This window comes from Budorcas taxicolor, chromosome 21, assembly GCF_023091745.1.
Source record: "Budorcas taxicolor isolate Tak-1 chromosome 21, Takin1.1, whole genome shotgun sequence".
NCBI classification, from domain to species: domain Eukaryota; kingdom Metazoa; phylum Chordata; class Mammalia; order Artiodactyla; family Bovidae; genus Budorcas; species Budorcas taxicolor.
The window spans coordinates 29892144-29907108 of NC_068930.1; positions in this window are offsets into that span (position 1 = coordinate 29892144).

Here is a 14965-nt window from a genome sequence, read left to right on the forward strand (position 1 = left end):
GGGGACTCAGACTCTGGGCATAATATTTGGGGGCTCGTCCGGGATCCCTTTAACTGGGAAGAATAACACTATCACGGTAGAAGGGGTTTCCTCACTTGGAAGAAAGCTATCTGAACACCGGTGTTAAGTTTGGCTAGCCAGTGTAAGACCGAGGCCCAGCTAAGGCGCTGGAAGGCAGCTGGCTCTGGTGAGAAGAGAGCTCTTGTCAGGCTTAATCAGGGGCGAATTAGTCGTCTTAGCCGGCGTAAGGCCGAGGCCCTGCAACGTCCTGGGAAGGCGGCTGGCTCTGTGAACACCTTGTTGGTAAGATAACCTAGGGGGATAGGAGGGTTCAGGGGCCCAGGAAGACCTAGTACTGTGTTCTTGGCCGAGGTTTGTCTCCTCTGTTCGTCGCATCTTTGTGTGTGCCGGCATTGTCACTGCTTTCTGTGTGTTCGTCTTGTCTCCTGTGTTCTCTCCTGTAATCATGGGGCAAGAGACTTCCACTCCGTTGTCCCTTAGGACTGACCATTTTTCTGATTTTAAGTCTAGAGCACAGAATCTATCGGTGCTGGTGAAGAAGAACAAATTAATAACTTTTCGCAGCGCAGAATGGCCGACCTTCCATGTAGGCTGGCCCTCAGAAGGCACCTTTGACTTGGGACCTGTACACCAAGTCCGAGATATCATCTTCCGACTGCGGATCGGACACCCTGACTGAGCCCCGCCCCCCCTCCTTGGGTAAAACATTTTTTTGCCTCAACAGGGATTTTCTACCCCTCAGGTGTTGGCGACACATGTAAGAAAGAACCCAAAGAGTCTCAAGGAACCTGAACCAACGGCACCGCTATATGCCCCATCTTGCAGGGGGAATTGTTAGGGGAAGCACACTGATTGAAACCGCCCCACCCTGGCCAGACACCATAGTAACCATTTGCATGAGTTGTTTTATGACAGGAGATCCTGATAAAGAATATGGAACTAATAAACCTCCACCAACCGGAAGGGCCCTCAGTCTGAGCTGAGGATTGGAGACTGATCACCTCCTCTTGGCAGAAAACTCAAATTCTGGTTCTGATTTCTGGTAGGGCCGAGTTCCAGTCCTCCCTTCTCTGGAAGCCCAGGGAAAAGTCCCGTAAGGCCTGGGTATCTGTAGGTGGCAGGGGACGTCTGTAAGGCCACCCCTTTTGCCCCCTCTCCCGCCTCCTCCCCCTTCTTCTTTCAACCTGGCTTCCTTTCCTCCCTTAAAATCTTTGATGTTACGGAAAGGCTTGGTGGGCTACAGTCCACAGGTTGCAAACAGTCTGATACGACTGAGTGACTTCACCTTCACTTTGATGAGGACTGCCAGGTTTATATGTGTGTGTTTTAACTCTGTGATCTGTGTAGTGATTTTTGATGGCCATTTTGCTTTGTCTGGCCACCATGTAGTTTAGACCTGCCGCCATTTGTTAGAACTTGATTTTCTTTCCCTGTGCCTTGAGACCAGGGCTCTTAAGAACACTTATCTAGACTATCTCTAACTCCTGACACTGAGAAGGAAAAAAAAAAGACTTGAAGCTAGATCTCGCACTGTGTCTGTCTAAATATGTCTTGGTATGTCTGTCTCTGGGTAATATTTTTGAAGCTAATTTATATATTAGATCTATTTATTTGGCTTAAAAAAGATAAGCACTTACAAATCAAGTAATTCTAAATTAAACAATAAATTCCAGGTTTATGTGAACTGGGAAATATTCAGTGTTAAATACCTGATATTACAGTTCTGATGAGATGGATGAAACTGGAGCCGATTATACAGAGTGAAGTAAGCCAGAAAGAAAAACACCAATACAGCATACTAACACATATATATGGAATTTAGAAAGATGGCAATGACAACCCTGTATGCAAGACAGCAAAAAAGACACAGATGTGTATAACAGACTTTTGGACTCAGAGGGAGAGGGAGAGGGTGGGATGATTTGGGAGAATGACATTCATGTATACTATGATGTAAGAATCGAATCGCCAGTCTATGTCCGACGCAGGATACAGCATGCTTGGGGCTGGTGCATGGTGATGACCCAGAGAGATGTTATGGGGAGGGAGGTGGGAGGGGGGTTCATCTTTGGGGACGCATGTACACCCGTGGTGGATTCATGTCAATGTATGACAAAACCAATACAGTAATGTAAAGTAAAATAAAGTAAAAATAAATATTTAAAAAAAAACCTGATGTTAATGTTTGTTTGTTGACCTATTTAATATAGACATGTCTTAGAGTACTTAACATTAAAAAAATATTTTCATTGTACTTAGGTTTAATATGTTTAAATATTATATCTGTTACAAGTTTGTCAACAAAAAAATTACCTCAAGTAAAAATCTTCAAAGAAAAATGTAAATGAGATATGAGCTTTTAGATAGACTTTATTAAGAATAATTATACTTTAGGGATGTCTGTCTGAAATAGTCTGTCTAAATTGGGGTAACTTGAATTGGGATTGTGCTAAACTAAGTGATGGAAGTTCACTGACTAGCTAGCTCATTTCCAAATAGAGTAAAATTTTAAAACATTTATTACTGAACATAGTTTCCTCTTACAAAAAAGCTAAAGAAATTTGGGACTGTTAATGACTAAAAATAAGCTGGCTCAAAAACTTGAATTTGGCTTTTCTGTCTGTTAAAAAGACACACTTTCTTCAGATGTTGAACTGCATTTGACAATAGATTTAAGTTCATTTGCTTCTTAATTGGTCTGTTCTGTATTTGCCTCTGAAATCCCATATTGTTACTTTGGCTGAGTGAATAGCTATTGTTTCACAGTGACCTATAGTCCCATCTGACTGAGTGCTCAAAACCTTTCTGATATTTGTTGACAAAGCTTCCTAAATTATTCTATGAAGCACTTTTGGCTTCTAGCTAACTTTGGGGTGCTTCGGAGGGCCCCTGAAGCATCCCAAAGAGAGATATTAAACTGTGTTTATTTGGTTGGTTAAATTACATAAAAAAAGATTATCAAATGAGTAATACATCTGCTCATATTATAATGTAGGGTAAAATTACTAATACAGATATCCTAAAAATTATATGGAGTTTTTAACATTCTGCTATGTCCTGGTATTTTAATGAAAAACCTGATGACTTCACAAAAGTCAGCAAAAGGACTAAATAAACCAGAAATATGCTTATAACTTTTATGGTTTCTATCTAAAAAAATTATGGGGTTAAATCTTATGTTTTCAGGGAGTAGGGAAAATCTTCCTCTCAAACTAATTATGACAATACTTTGGTAAAATTAAACGTTTAAACAAAACAATTATATTTTCTATCTGACTCCTCCAAAAATTGGAAGTTCTTAGGTTTCCAGTAAGTCTATCAAATGAGTTAGGAAGGTTATCTCATGGATACAAAAATCTCAAGAAATTTTTAAAACCTTAAAAAGGGAAAAATTCACCTAGATTTGTTAGGCAAAATCTGTGATAAGCCTTTGGTGTGAGATTCCCAGCCCTGTTTTATTTTAAAAGTTCAGTCTGAGACTCTATAAATGTTTCAGCAAAATAAAAAAAGCCTATAATTAATTATGGTTATAAAAATCATTAGACCAAAATCAGTAAAAACAGACCTATTTTGCAAACAAACTAGCCTTAATTTGGTTATATTTAATAAAAATAAGGGTAACTTTAAAGAAAAAAAAGATATTTCGAAATGTTAAATACCAGTTTGTTAATGGAGGTCTGCATCTAGTAAGACTCATCTCTTAGATAGTTCTTTGCTGTTATGTAATGTTAATGTAAAATTTAATTAAATTCTTGAAGAACACCCTAAGTTTGTTTCTGAAGCTTATCTCAGTAATCTATCTTTGGATGAAGATCAGATGCCTCATGACCTACAACCAGGACTGAAAACAGACATAATTTAAGGGACTGTCTCCAACATGGATGGAAGGACTTTTTTATCAGGAGAAACTACACTACACCAGGATGAGAAGACGATGACATCAGAGGTAGACAGCCTCCCCGAGATGCTGGACCTGATTCGTATGATCATTTATGTTTTCTTGACTTCTTAGACCTTTGCATATAAGTCAAATGCTTTTCTATCATAGGCCTGATCCTATGCTAGTTTTAAAAATCAATTCAATTGTTGGGTTTGTGGCCAATAACCTGTGTCTAGTTCTGGGTCACCTTGGTTAATTTCTCTATTACCAGACTCTAACTGGTTGGCCCTGAGAAAATTTACTTAAAAAAAATAAATCATACTAAAGATAATCAGTCTAGTGACACTAAAAAAAACTGGGCTATGTTCCTTATAGATGGTGCCAATATATAATTTCCCTGGAAGATAAAGATTCTACAGGGCAGACTAAGTCATATAACCTGAAGATATACTGGGCTACATCTAATGGAAGTTCTTAACATAAGTCTTACTTGTGACTTTACTAATACTGCTGGCTATGTTATTTGTATTTCACCTGTTTTACAAAATTGCTGTTTCTTACACTGTATGTGTGTGAGGCCTCTAATACAATAATATATAGTCCCATATGAGATCGATGATGGTAACAGTGTAACTCTAGATATGGCAAAAAGCAACAAGAGGGAATATTTTCCTGGACCAAAAAGCTAGTAAGACAGGTGGTCCAGAGAATTTTAGATACTATTTCATGGCCTAGTCCAGTAACAGCACATTGAGTGGCCTGTTTACCTGAAAATGGACACTCTCAGCACCCTGGGATAAAATGGTCATGATGTGCCCCCCTCATAATCATGGTCAAGTTTATGAGCAAAAAGGGGCTCTGCCAACTGAAGACTGACACTCGCCATCTGCATCTACAAAGATTAAATCATGGCCGCTGCAACTGCTGACTTTCAACGCCCCTGAAAGGAGTTCAGGGTAAAAATCAGAAATGAGGCACTCTGTGCTCTGGGAAAAACTGGCAAAACAGGCCATCAGATAGTTAGATCTTTTCAGGAAAAGATTTTATGAGTCCCAATTCTTGCATCTTCTCATATCTAGAAAAACACTGTCATTAACAGTAAAATCTGCTTTGGCTATTAAAAAAAATTTACAATTAAAAGTCAAAATAGAGTAGCTATGGTTCAGATATCCTGGGAAATAACTAGGTGATGCTATGGGTGTACTTTCAGATTAGACCTTGTATTGCTAAACACTTGAGTTTTCTGAGTCGTGTCAGGCTTGGATGCCACCATTTTCAAAACAATGTCTGCTGGAAGCTACTAACCTTACTTTTTATAAAACTAGGCAACTGGCTACATGGCTACAAGCCTCCCTGAAGTGCCAGGTCCAGACTGGGTTTCAGACCTATTCTAAAAAGAAATGAGATTAGGATTTTAATCATACAAGACTCAGATCTAAAACTTGAAACTCAGAAATACTTCCGATTCAGTGTCTATACTCCAAGCTGGGGCAATCCTATGCCCCATTTTGACAGAAAGTTATCATAGTCATTGTTGCCTAGTTCCCTAAAATTAAAACTGAGCAGGACTCTGTGGGGCTCTGGAGTACAGATCTGCTCTGTGTTCTCCATTTCTTATCTGTAAGATAAAGACTTTGTTCAGCCTCCTTGGCCTGCCCTGAATTCCAAAGCATAGATTCAAACAATTGCTAATCAGGGAAGGGAGGGGATACAAAAACAGAAACTATCAAAGGTTGGTACAGCCTCCAGACAGAGTCCTGGTTCCTACTCAAAAAAATATGCATAACAATGTCTTTGAGCCCCCACTCAGGTAAAAGACTTCAGACTGAACACAAGATTCTTGGAGCACTGCTCTGTTGCCTCACCACCAACCAATCAGAAGGGGTCACAAACCCTGTAACCCTCACCCCAAATGTTGCCTTCTGTTTCCAGGGACCAGAGATGACCATCCTGTTAGGTCTCTTGTTTGGCCCTTGTCTATTTCATCTCTGAGAGAGACCAACTAAATTGCTGCAACTACAAGGGTAAAAGCTGGTTTCAGATGTGAAAAACCCCAACTTAGATCAGGTAGAGAGACTTCTGCTCTGCTAGGCAGGCCTACGCCCATGCACAGCAGGAAGAAATTACAAAAGAAAGAGACCTCCGCACCAATTCCCAAAAAAAAAAAAAGTCTCAAAATTAATTTGAGTCCTGGTTCCAACAGTCCCTGTGGTTAACAACGCTAATTTCTACCCTGGTGGGCCCTCTAATAGTGCTACTATTAATACTTACTTTTGGTCCATGCATAATAACTAAGCTTGTTGCCTTTGTAAAAGACCGTGTCAATACCATCCAACTGATGGTACTGAGGCAACAGTATCAGGCCCTGCCCCAAAATAAAGAGAAAGATTCCTCTATGTAGCTAAAGACAGGGGGGAATGTTAGAACCAAACTGAAGCCAGGGCAGGCTAGGCCTGAGGAAAGCTGAGGCTCTGGGAACTCCCGCAGGCAGTGTAGCTAGACCAATCAAAAAAATCCCCGTAGCCCCCCACCCGCGCCAGACCCGAGCCAATCCAGATAGGGATGCGAGGTTTAAAAGTCCCGTGCACGCGTACAGTTTAACCAATCAGCTATGCTGTTACAGAAACAAAGAAACGTCTGTATAAAAGTATATGTGATTCAAAACTTGGCCCTTGTCGGATTCCACTGTGCTGGATAAAACCTGGGCCCTGGCTCGAACTAGTAATAAACCCCTTTATGCTTTTGCATTGCTGTGGATGTCTTATTCTCTCAGTTTTGGGGACTCGGACTCTGGGCATAACACCTGCAAGTAAAAACACAGGGTTGGGACATCCCTGGGGTCCAGTGGTAAAGAAACCACCTTCCAATACAGGAGACTCAGGTTCAATCCCTGGTCAGGGAACTAAGATCCTATATGCAGTGGAGCAACTAAGTCTGCACACTCTGGAGCCCACACACAGTAACTGAGCCCACACAGCCGAATTTAAAGAACCAAAAAAATCCAACCAAAAACAACAACAAAATGCACAGCGTCAAAAGTCATAGAAAATTACAAGATTTCTGCTATATTTTGCCAAATTGCTTTCCAGAAAGACTGAAAGTTTTATAATCTCACAGCAGTATATGCATATGTGCATGCTCAGTCATGTCCGACTCTGCGACCCCGTGGACTGTAGTCTGCCAGGTTTCTCTGTCCATGGAATTCTCCAGGCAAGAAAACTGGGATGGGTTGCCAAACTCAGAGCCCAACTCACTATGATTATTCTGATAAGTGTTTTTATCACTCCCATGGTTGGACTTGCAGCTCTGTGATGATACATGAAGCTAACTTTTTCTTATACATTTATGGCTATTTGTGCCTTTTCCTTTATGAATTACGTATTCACATCCTTTTTTCCTTTTCCTTGGGCATGTTTCATTGCTTTCTTATTGGTTGTTGTTCAGTCACTAAGTCGTCTCCAACTCTTTATGACCGCATGGGCTGCAGACTGCTAGACTCCTCTGTCCATGGGGTTTTCCAGGCAAGAATACTGGAGTAGGTTGCCATTTCCTTCTCCAGGGCATCTTCCTGACCCAGGGATCAAGCCCGAGTCTCCTGCACTAGCAGGCGCGTTCTTTACCACTAAGCCACTAAGCTGGCAAAGGGAACTGGCACTAACAGAGGGAGGAATGGAGGTGATGAGGGACTCCTAGGCCACCCAGGTACTCTGGGCTCATCACCCCGACCCCAGACTTTAGGTCCCTTTCTACAGCACCACTCTGTCTTCTGCGCTAAAGCCATTGCAAATTAATGGACCTTTAAGAGGAAAATAACTTCCTTTTAGACTGAAAGCCTGGCTGAAGACCAATCATTTTTCATCTCTGATTAAAATGTCTGAAGAGGAAATTGGAAATAATTCAGCAAAAGGAAGCTCCCACTCTTGAAGCTGTAGAATGCAAAGGAAATTTCGAGGAGGTAGTGAAAAAGCAGCTCTCTGCCCTGCCTGTGTCTCAGAGCAACCAGGCTCTTTCTCATCCATATACATAGGGCTTGCTGGTAGGTAGACAGGGGTCACTGGGGTAACTGGAATAGCTTGGACAAGCAGAACACAAGCGCAATGTGCTTTGGACTCTTAGTCAGGGCTTCCCTGATGGCTCAAGAAGAATCTGCCTGCCAATGTGGGAGACACAGGAGGCATGAATTCAACCCCTGGGTGGGGAAGATCCCCTGGAGGAGGAAACTGCAATCCACTCCAGTATTCTTGCCTGGGAAATCCCATAGACAGAGGAGCCTGCTGGGCTACAGTCCATGGGGTCACAAAGAGTTGGACACGACTAAGCACACATGCACACACGCACTTGGACCCTAGTCACGCTCACTGTTTCCCTATCGTGCCTGTGTTAGACGTACTTGTTGGAACTACAAATCACCAGTCTTTTCCCCTGGAGCCTGTGATTCAGTATGCCTAAGGTAGGACCAGAAATAAGACTTTTAAACAAGGGCCTCAGGTGCTTCTTATGATCTGTCAAGGAGTTGGTTCTGTCCAGTGCTTCTCACACTAAAATCCTCAGAGAATATCTGACAAACAATATCAAGGAGCTCCATTTCTGTGGCAGACTAATGTATAGAGTCAGTCCTGAATATTAATTGGAAGGACTGATGTTGAAGCTGAAACTCCAATACTTTGGCCACCTGATGCGAAGAACTGACTTATTTGAAAAGATCCTGATGCTGGAAAAGATGGAAGGCGGGAGGAGAAGGGGACGACAGAGGATGAGATGGTTGGATGGCATTACTGACTCAGTGGATGTGAGTTTGAGTAAACTCTGGGAGTTGGTGATGAAACAGCAAGGCCTGGCATGCTGCAGTCCATGGGGTTGCAAAGAGTCGGACATGACTGAGCGACTGAACTGAACTGAACTGAATGTATACAGATCAACATTTTTACCACAAACAAATAAAAACTATGAACAAAACTACATTTTTTAAAAATTCTGTTTATAAACAATAGGTTCCGTGGTTATAATTCCATGCTCCCAATGCAGAAGGCACAGGTTCCATCCCTGAGCAGGGAAGATTCTTGCCACATGTCGTGGCCAAAAAATAAAACAAAACAGAGTCATCAAAGGTGGTAAGATCTTAAGGCACTCAGATCTCACAGAAGGAAATCACAAGAGGTGAACCTGATACTTGGCACAGCTTTTTGCCTTGAGGCATTTGCTGATTCTTAAGCAAAACCTAAAAGCAGAGAGTGCTTTGTTGAAACTGATCACTGAGAAAGCCAAGAGAAGGAGAAACAAAGTAGAAACCAGCAGCCAAGCAGATTGAAGCTAAGCAGGGTTTTTGTCATCTCAGCAAACTGGAGGAGCAAAGATGGGGGTTCAGGGCAAGAAGTGGAATCCTGGTGTGCACCCCAAGATTTCAGATGGGCTCTGAAGCCTAGGAATATGGACTAACCAGAAAGAGTCATTTCCGTTTTCACAAAGACTGAAGTTCAGTTCAGTCGCTCAGTCGTGTCCGACTCTGGGACCCCATGGACTGCGGCACTCCAGGATTCCCTGTCCAACACCAGCTCCTGGAGTTTACCCAAACTCATGCCATAGACTAAAGCCTAATTTCAACTCTGCTCAATCCTAGACTGGATCACAACGATCCGCCCCTCCTTTAACTCCCAAGAACAAGAGTAAATCCTCTCAGAGTCTCGGGTTATCTCGCGATTCTTCATAAACAATATCTGACACTTCATAAGCAAATTATAAACCAACCGGGGTGTGTGTGTGTTGCTTGGTCAGTCGTATCCAACTCTGCAACTCCATGGTCAGTAGCCTGCCAGGCTCCTCTGTCTACGGGATTCTCCAGGCAGGAATACTGGAGTGGGTAGCCATTCCACTCCCGGAGGGATATTCTCGACCCAGGGATCAAACCCAGGTCCCTCGCAGTGTGGGAGAATACTTTTACCATCTGAGCCACCAGAAAAGCTCACAAAGCGTCCTAGGAGATGTGAAAAGCCAAAGACCAAGAGAAAGAAGAGACACAAAAACAGATCCAGGGAGATGTAATAGTGGAATTATCAGATAAGCTTTCAAGATAACTGCGAGCAATATGCCCAAGAAAATGAAGGACAAGATGGAGAATATTACTACTAATGAAAGATGAAAATGTGTTTTTAAAAATCAAATAAAAATTCTAGAACTGAAAATATAATAACAAGAATTCCATCAGTTCAGTTCAGTTCAGTCGCTCAGTCATATCTGACTCTTTGTGACCCCATGAATCACAGTACGCCAGGCCTCCCTGTCCATCACCAACTCCTGGACGGAGTTCACTCAAACTCAGGTCCATCGAGTCGGTGATGCCATCCAACCATCTCATCCTCTGTCGTCCCCTTCTCCTCCTGCCCCCAATCCCTCCCAGCATCAGAGTCTTTTCCAATGAGCCAACTCTTCTCATGAGGTGGCCTAAGTACTGGAGTTTCAGCTTTAGCATCATTCCTTCCAAAGAAATCCCGGGGCTGATCTCCTTCAGAATGGACTGGTTGGATCTCCTTGCAGTCCAAGGGACTCTCAAGAGTCTTCTCCAACACCACAGTTCAAAAGCATCAATTCTTCAGCGCTCAGCTTCAACTCTCACATCCATACATGACCACTGGAAAAAACCATAGCCTTGACTAGCCGGACCTTTGTTGGCAAAGTAATGTCTCTGCTTTTGAATATGCTATCTAGGTTACTCATAACTTTCCTTCCAAGGAGTAAGTGTCTTTTAATTTCATGGCTGCAGTCACCATCTGCAGTGATTTTTGGAGACCCCCAAAGTGAAGTCTGTCACTGTTTCCACTGTTTCCCCATCTATTTCCCATGAAGTGATAGGACCAGATGCCATGATCATCGTTTTCTGAATGTTGAACTTTAAGCCAACTTTTTCACTCTCCTTTTTCACTTTCATCAGGAGGCTTTTTAGTTCCTCTTCACTTTCTGCCATAAGGGTAGTGTCATCTGCATATCTGAGGTTATTGATAGTTCTCCTGGCAATCTTGATTCCAGCTTGTGCTTCTTCCAGCCCAGCGTTTCTCATGATGTACTCTGCATAGAAGTTAAATAAGCAGGGTGACAATATACAGCCTTGACGTACTCCTTTTCCTATTTGGAACCAGTCTGTTGTTCCATGTCCAGTTCTAACTGTTGCTTCCTGACCTGCATATAGGTTTCTCAAGAGGCAGGTCAGGTGCTCTGGTATTCCCATCTCTTTCAGAATTTTCCACAGCTTCTTGTGATCCACACAGTCAAAGGCTTGATTTAATAGCAAATAAGGACATGCTGCATGTGGGATCTAGTTTCCTGACTGGGAATCGAGGACCTCCTTTGCACTGGGAGTGCAAAGTCTTAGCCACTGAACCACCAGCGAAGTTCCCCCTTATTTTTTTTAACCTTTACCACAAACCTACAAGGTAGATATTATTATCATTTCCCATTTTTACAAAGAGACACAGAGACGTTAAGTACCTTATACAAGGTCACACAGTTCCTAAGTGGGGAACCCAGGAATTGAACTCCCAGAGCTTGATTTTAGAATCTATGCTTGTAACCTCTACGTTCCACAGCCTCTACCTAACTCCCAGGCCCCTTTCATCTATCAATTCTTGCACATTTAACCCTGAGGCCAAAAGATGGCTCCCCTAACATCTCCTTCTAGAGTGCTTTTGGTGGTAAGGTAGCCTGATAGAGCAAAGGGCGCACGTGGGCTACTGCCCTAGCTCTGCCGCTCCATTCCGTGATTCTGTATTTATTTTCAATTAATTAATTAAAGTTTAAAAATTATTTATTTGTTTGTTTTTGGCTGCACTGGGTCTTCACTGCCGAGCAAGTTTGTCTTTAGTTGCAGTGAGCAGGGTCTCTCTAGCTGCGGCGCATGAACTTCTCACCGTGGTGGCTTCTCTAGCGGTGGCGCACAGGCTCTACGGCGCATGCGCCTCAGTGCTTGCAGCTCCCAGGCTCTAGATAGAGCACAGGCTCGGTAGTTGTAGTGCATGAGCTTGGTTGCCCCTCAGCACATGGGACCTGCCCGAATCAGGGATCGAACCTGTGTCCCCGGTACTAGCAGGCTGATTCTTAACCACTGGCCCACCAGTGAAGCCCTGTGGTCCCTCCCTCCTGTGCTCATCAATTTTCTTCACCTAGCAAACAGGGGTAATGATACGTATCTCAGGATTCTGATGGAGATTAAATGCCTCTAAAGACCTATCACTGCTCAAAAAGGGAGCTCCGGGGTGAGGCAAATCTGAACATCTCATTCTCTGAAATCTCCCTTCTGGTGCCAGATGTTGAGGGGATTTTTTTAAAACTTTATCTAAATTTTAATAATAATTTTTTTAAAAAAGGATTGATTTGACAGTAGAAATAAATCGCATTTACAGGCAAAAATAACACTGGCAGGACTAGTTCTGGGCTAAACTGTCAAGAGGATAAAATGAGGTGGGGGAACCCCTCCCCTCTCCTTCTGTCATGTTCTTGCTCACTCAGGGGGTGGGAGGGGCAGATACCCACCTTCATTCCCACAGCAGCTGCCCCAAACCCAGCACCTTCCAGAGAGTTTCCATCATATTCAGGACTCCTTCATGAACCCTCAGCCCCCAGCAGAACATTCCCAGGGTACTGCTTTCTATTAGATAAAGGGAGAAGGGGTCTCAAACTGACTTTTGGACACAGAGGGGGGAGGGGAGGGACAAATTGAGAGAGTAGCATTGACATATATACACTCTGTGCGTGTGTGTGTGTGTGTGTGTGTGTGTGTGTGTGTATGAGCTCAGTCATGCCCAACTCGTTGTGACCCCATGGACTGTAGCCTGCCAGGCTCCTCTATCTATGGGATTCTCCAAGCAAGAATACTGGAGCAGGTTGCCATTTCCTTCTCTAGGGATCTTCCCAACCCAGAGATTGAACCCGAGTCTCTGGCATCTCGTGCACTGGCAGGCAGGTTCCTTACCAGTAGCAGCACCTAGAAAGCCCCGCACCACCATGTGTGAAATAGACGGCTGGCAGGAAGCTGCTGGATAGCACAGGGAGCTCCGCTTGGTGCTCTGTGATGACTTACAGGGTGGGATGGGGGTGGGAGGGAGGCTCCAGAAGGAGGGAATATATGTGTACATATAGTTGATTCATGTTGCTGTACAGCAGAAATTAACACAGCAGTGTAAAGCAATGACACTCTGTTTAAAATTTTTTTAATTAAAAAAAAACATAGGGAGGTGCTTCATACTCATGTGACTGAGACCCCTCCTTTGCAAATAGCCCTGTCCCTGTAGGATTCAAAGTGAGCTGCTTGGGGATGAAGAGAGAGGAAGAGAGAGACAGAGATGGGAGACAGATTCGGAGGGAGACAAAGGAAGAAGGAGAGAAAGAACGAAAGAGAGGGGACAAAGAGATGCAGGAGTCAGGGGAAGAAGAAAGAAGGAAAAGAAAGAGAAGGGGAAGGGATGCAGATGTGTAATGGTTGGACCATATGTGGAAATTGAAAAGCAAAAAACATCATCACTCGGTGGTGACAGAAAGGCTGATAAGAAAATCAAGAGAAAACCCAGATTTGAGGAAAGTAGCCTGCGGAAGGGGCTTCCGTGGTGGCGCTAGTGGTAAAGAATCTGCCTGTCAATGCCCGAGACACATGTTTGATCCCTGATCTGGGAAGATCCCACATGCTGCAGAGCAACTAAGCCCTGGGAGCTGCAGCTACTGAGCCACGTGTCACAACTACTGAAGCCCGTGAGTCCTAGATCCTGTGCCCTGCAACAAGAGAAGCCACCACAATGAGAAGCCGGCACACTGCAACTGGAGTAGCCCCCACTGTCTGCAACTAGAGAAAGCCAGAGTGCAGAATCTCCAGAACAGCCAAAAAAAAATAAAAAGTTAATATAATTTTAAAAAAGGACCGGGCAAGGGGAGAAGTAGAACTGCAGTGCAGGCATGCACGGGCACACGGCCTCAGGCAGGCCCGTGGCGGCTGTCCTGGGATGGTCCCTCACCAGTGGCCTGCCCTGAAGCAAACGGGCCAGACCTTCCCACCTCTTCAGTGACCAGATGCTAGTGTGGGTTGTCACCAAGAAGGGGCTCTAACCTTGGGAGAGATGCCTTTGTTTTTTGTTGTTGTTCAGTCACTAAGTCGTGCCTGACTCTTTGCGACCCCATGGACGGCAGCACACCAGGCTTCCCTGTCCTTCACCATCCCCCGGAGTTTGCTCAAATTCACGTCCATTGAGTCAGTGATGCCATTCAACCATCTCATCCTCTGTTGCCCCGTTCTCCTTCTGCCCTCAGTCTTTCCCAGCATCAGGCTCTTTGCATCAGGTGGCCAAAGTACTGGAGCTGCAGCATCAGGAGCAATTGTTTAACCAGGAGCAATTCCAGGGGAGGGGCTCAGCTCTGGGCCACCAGCACCTGGAGGAAAGCATAGCTGAGACCTCAAAGAGGGGTCAGGCAGCTCGTCACAGCAGCCGCTGCTCCTTCCATCATCTTCTCAGACTTAAGTTCAGTCTCTGCTTGAAGTAAAGGATCACAGCTGATTTATTCAGACACAGAGATATCTCGGACAGTAGACTTAAATTTACTTCCTGCCTTTGGAGAGCTCTCTTCAACAACTAACTCCAGCTTTGTCTGTCCACTGTGCATGGCCCCAGTTAAAAATGAGCACAAGAACATGAACTTCTATCAGCAGGAAAACTCTGCAGACTGCTAACCATCGTAGAGTTTTGCCTTGGCATAAGTCCCTGCCTGTCAACCCTCCAGGTCCAATTACCCTGTGAAAAGGGTTGTTACATGGGGTTTTTCCTTCTGTGTGGAATTTCTGGAATCTCCAAGGCAGGGACAATGGGAGACAGGTATCTACATTTTGTTATTGTTGTTCTTACTGCACTGGGTCTTGTGTGTGTGTCTGACTCTCTGTGACCCCCACCCTGGGCTGTAGCCCTCCAGGCTCCTCTGCCATGGGGTGTCCCAGGCAAGAATACTGGAGTGGGATGCCATGTCCTTCTCCAAGGGATCTTCCTGACCCAGGGATCGAACCTGGGTCTCCTGCATTGCAGGCGGTCTCCTGCATTG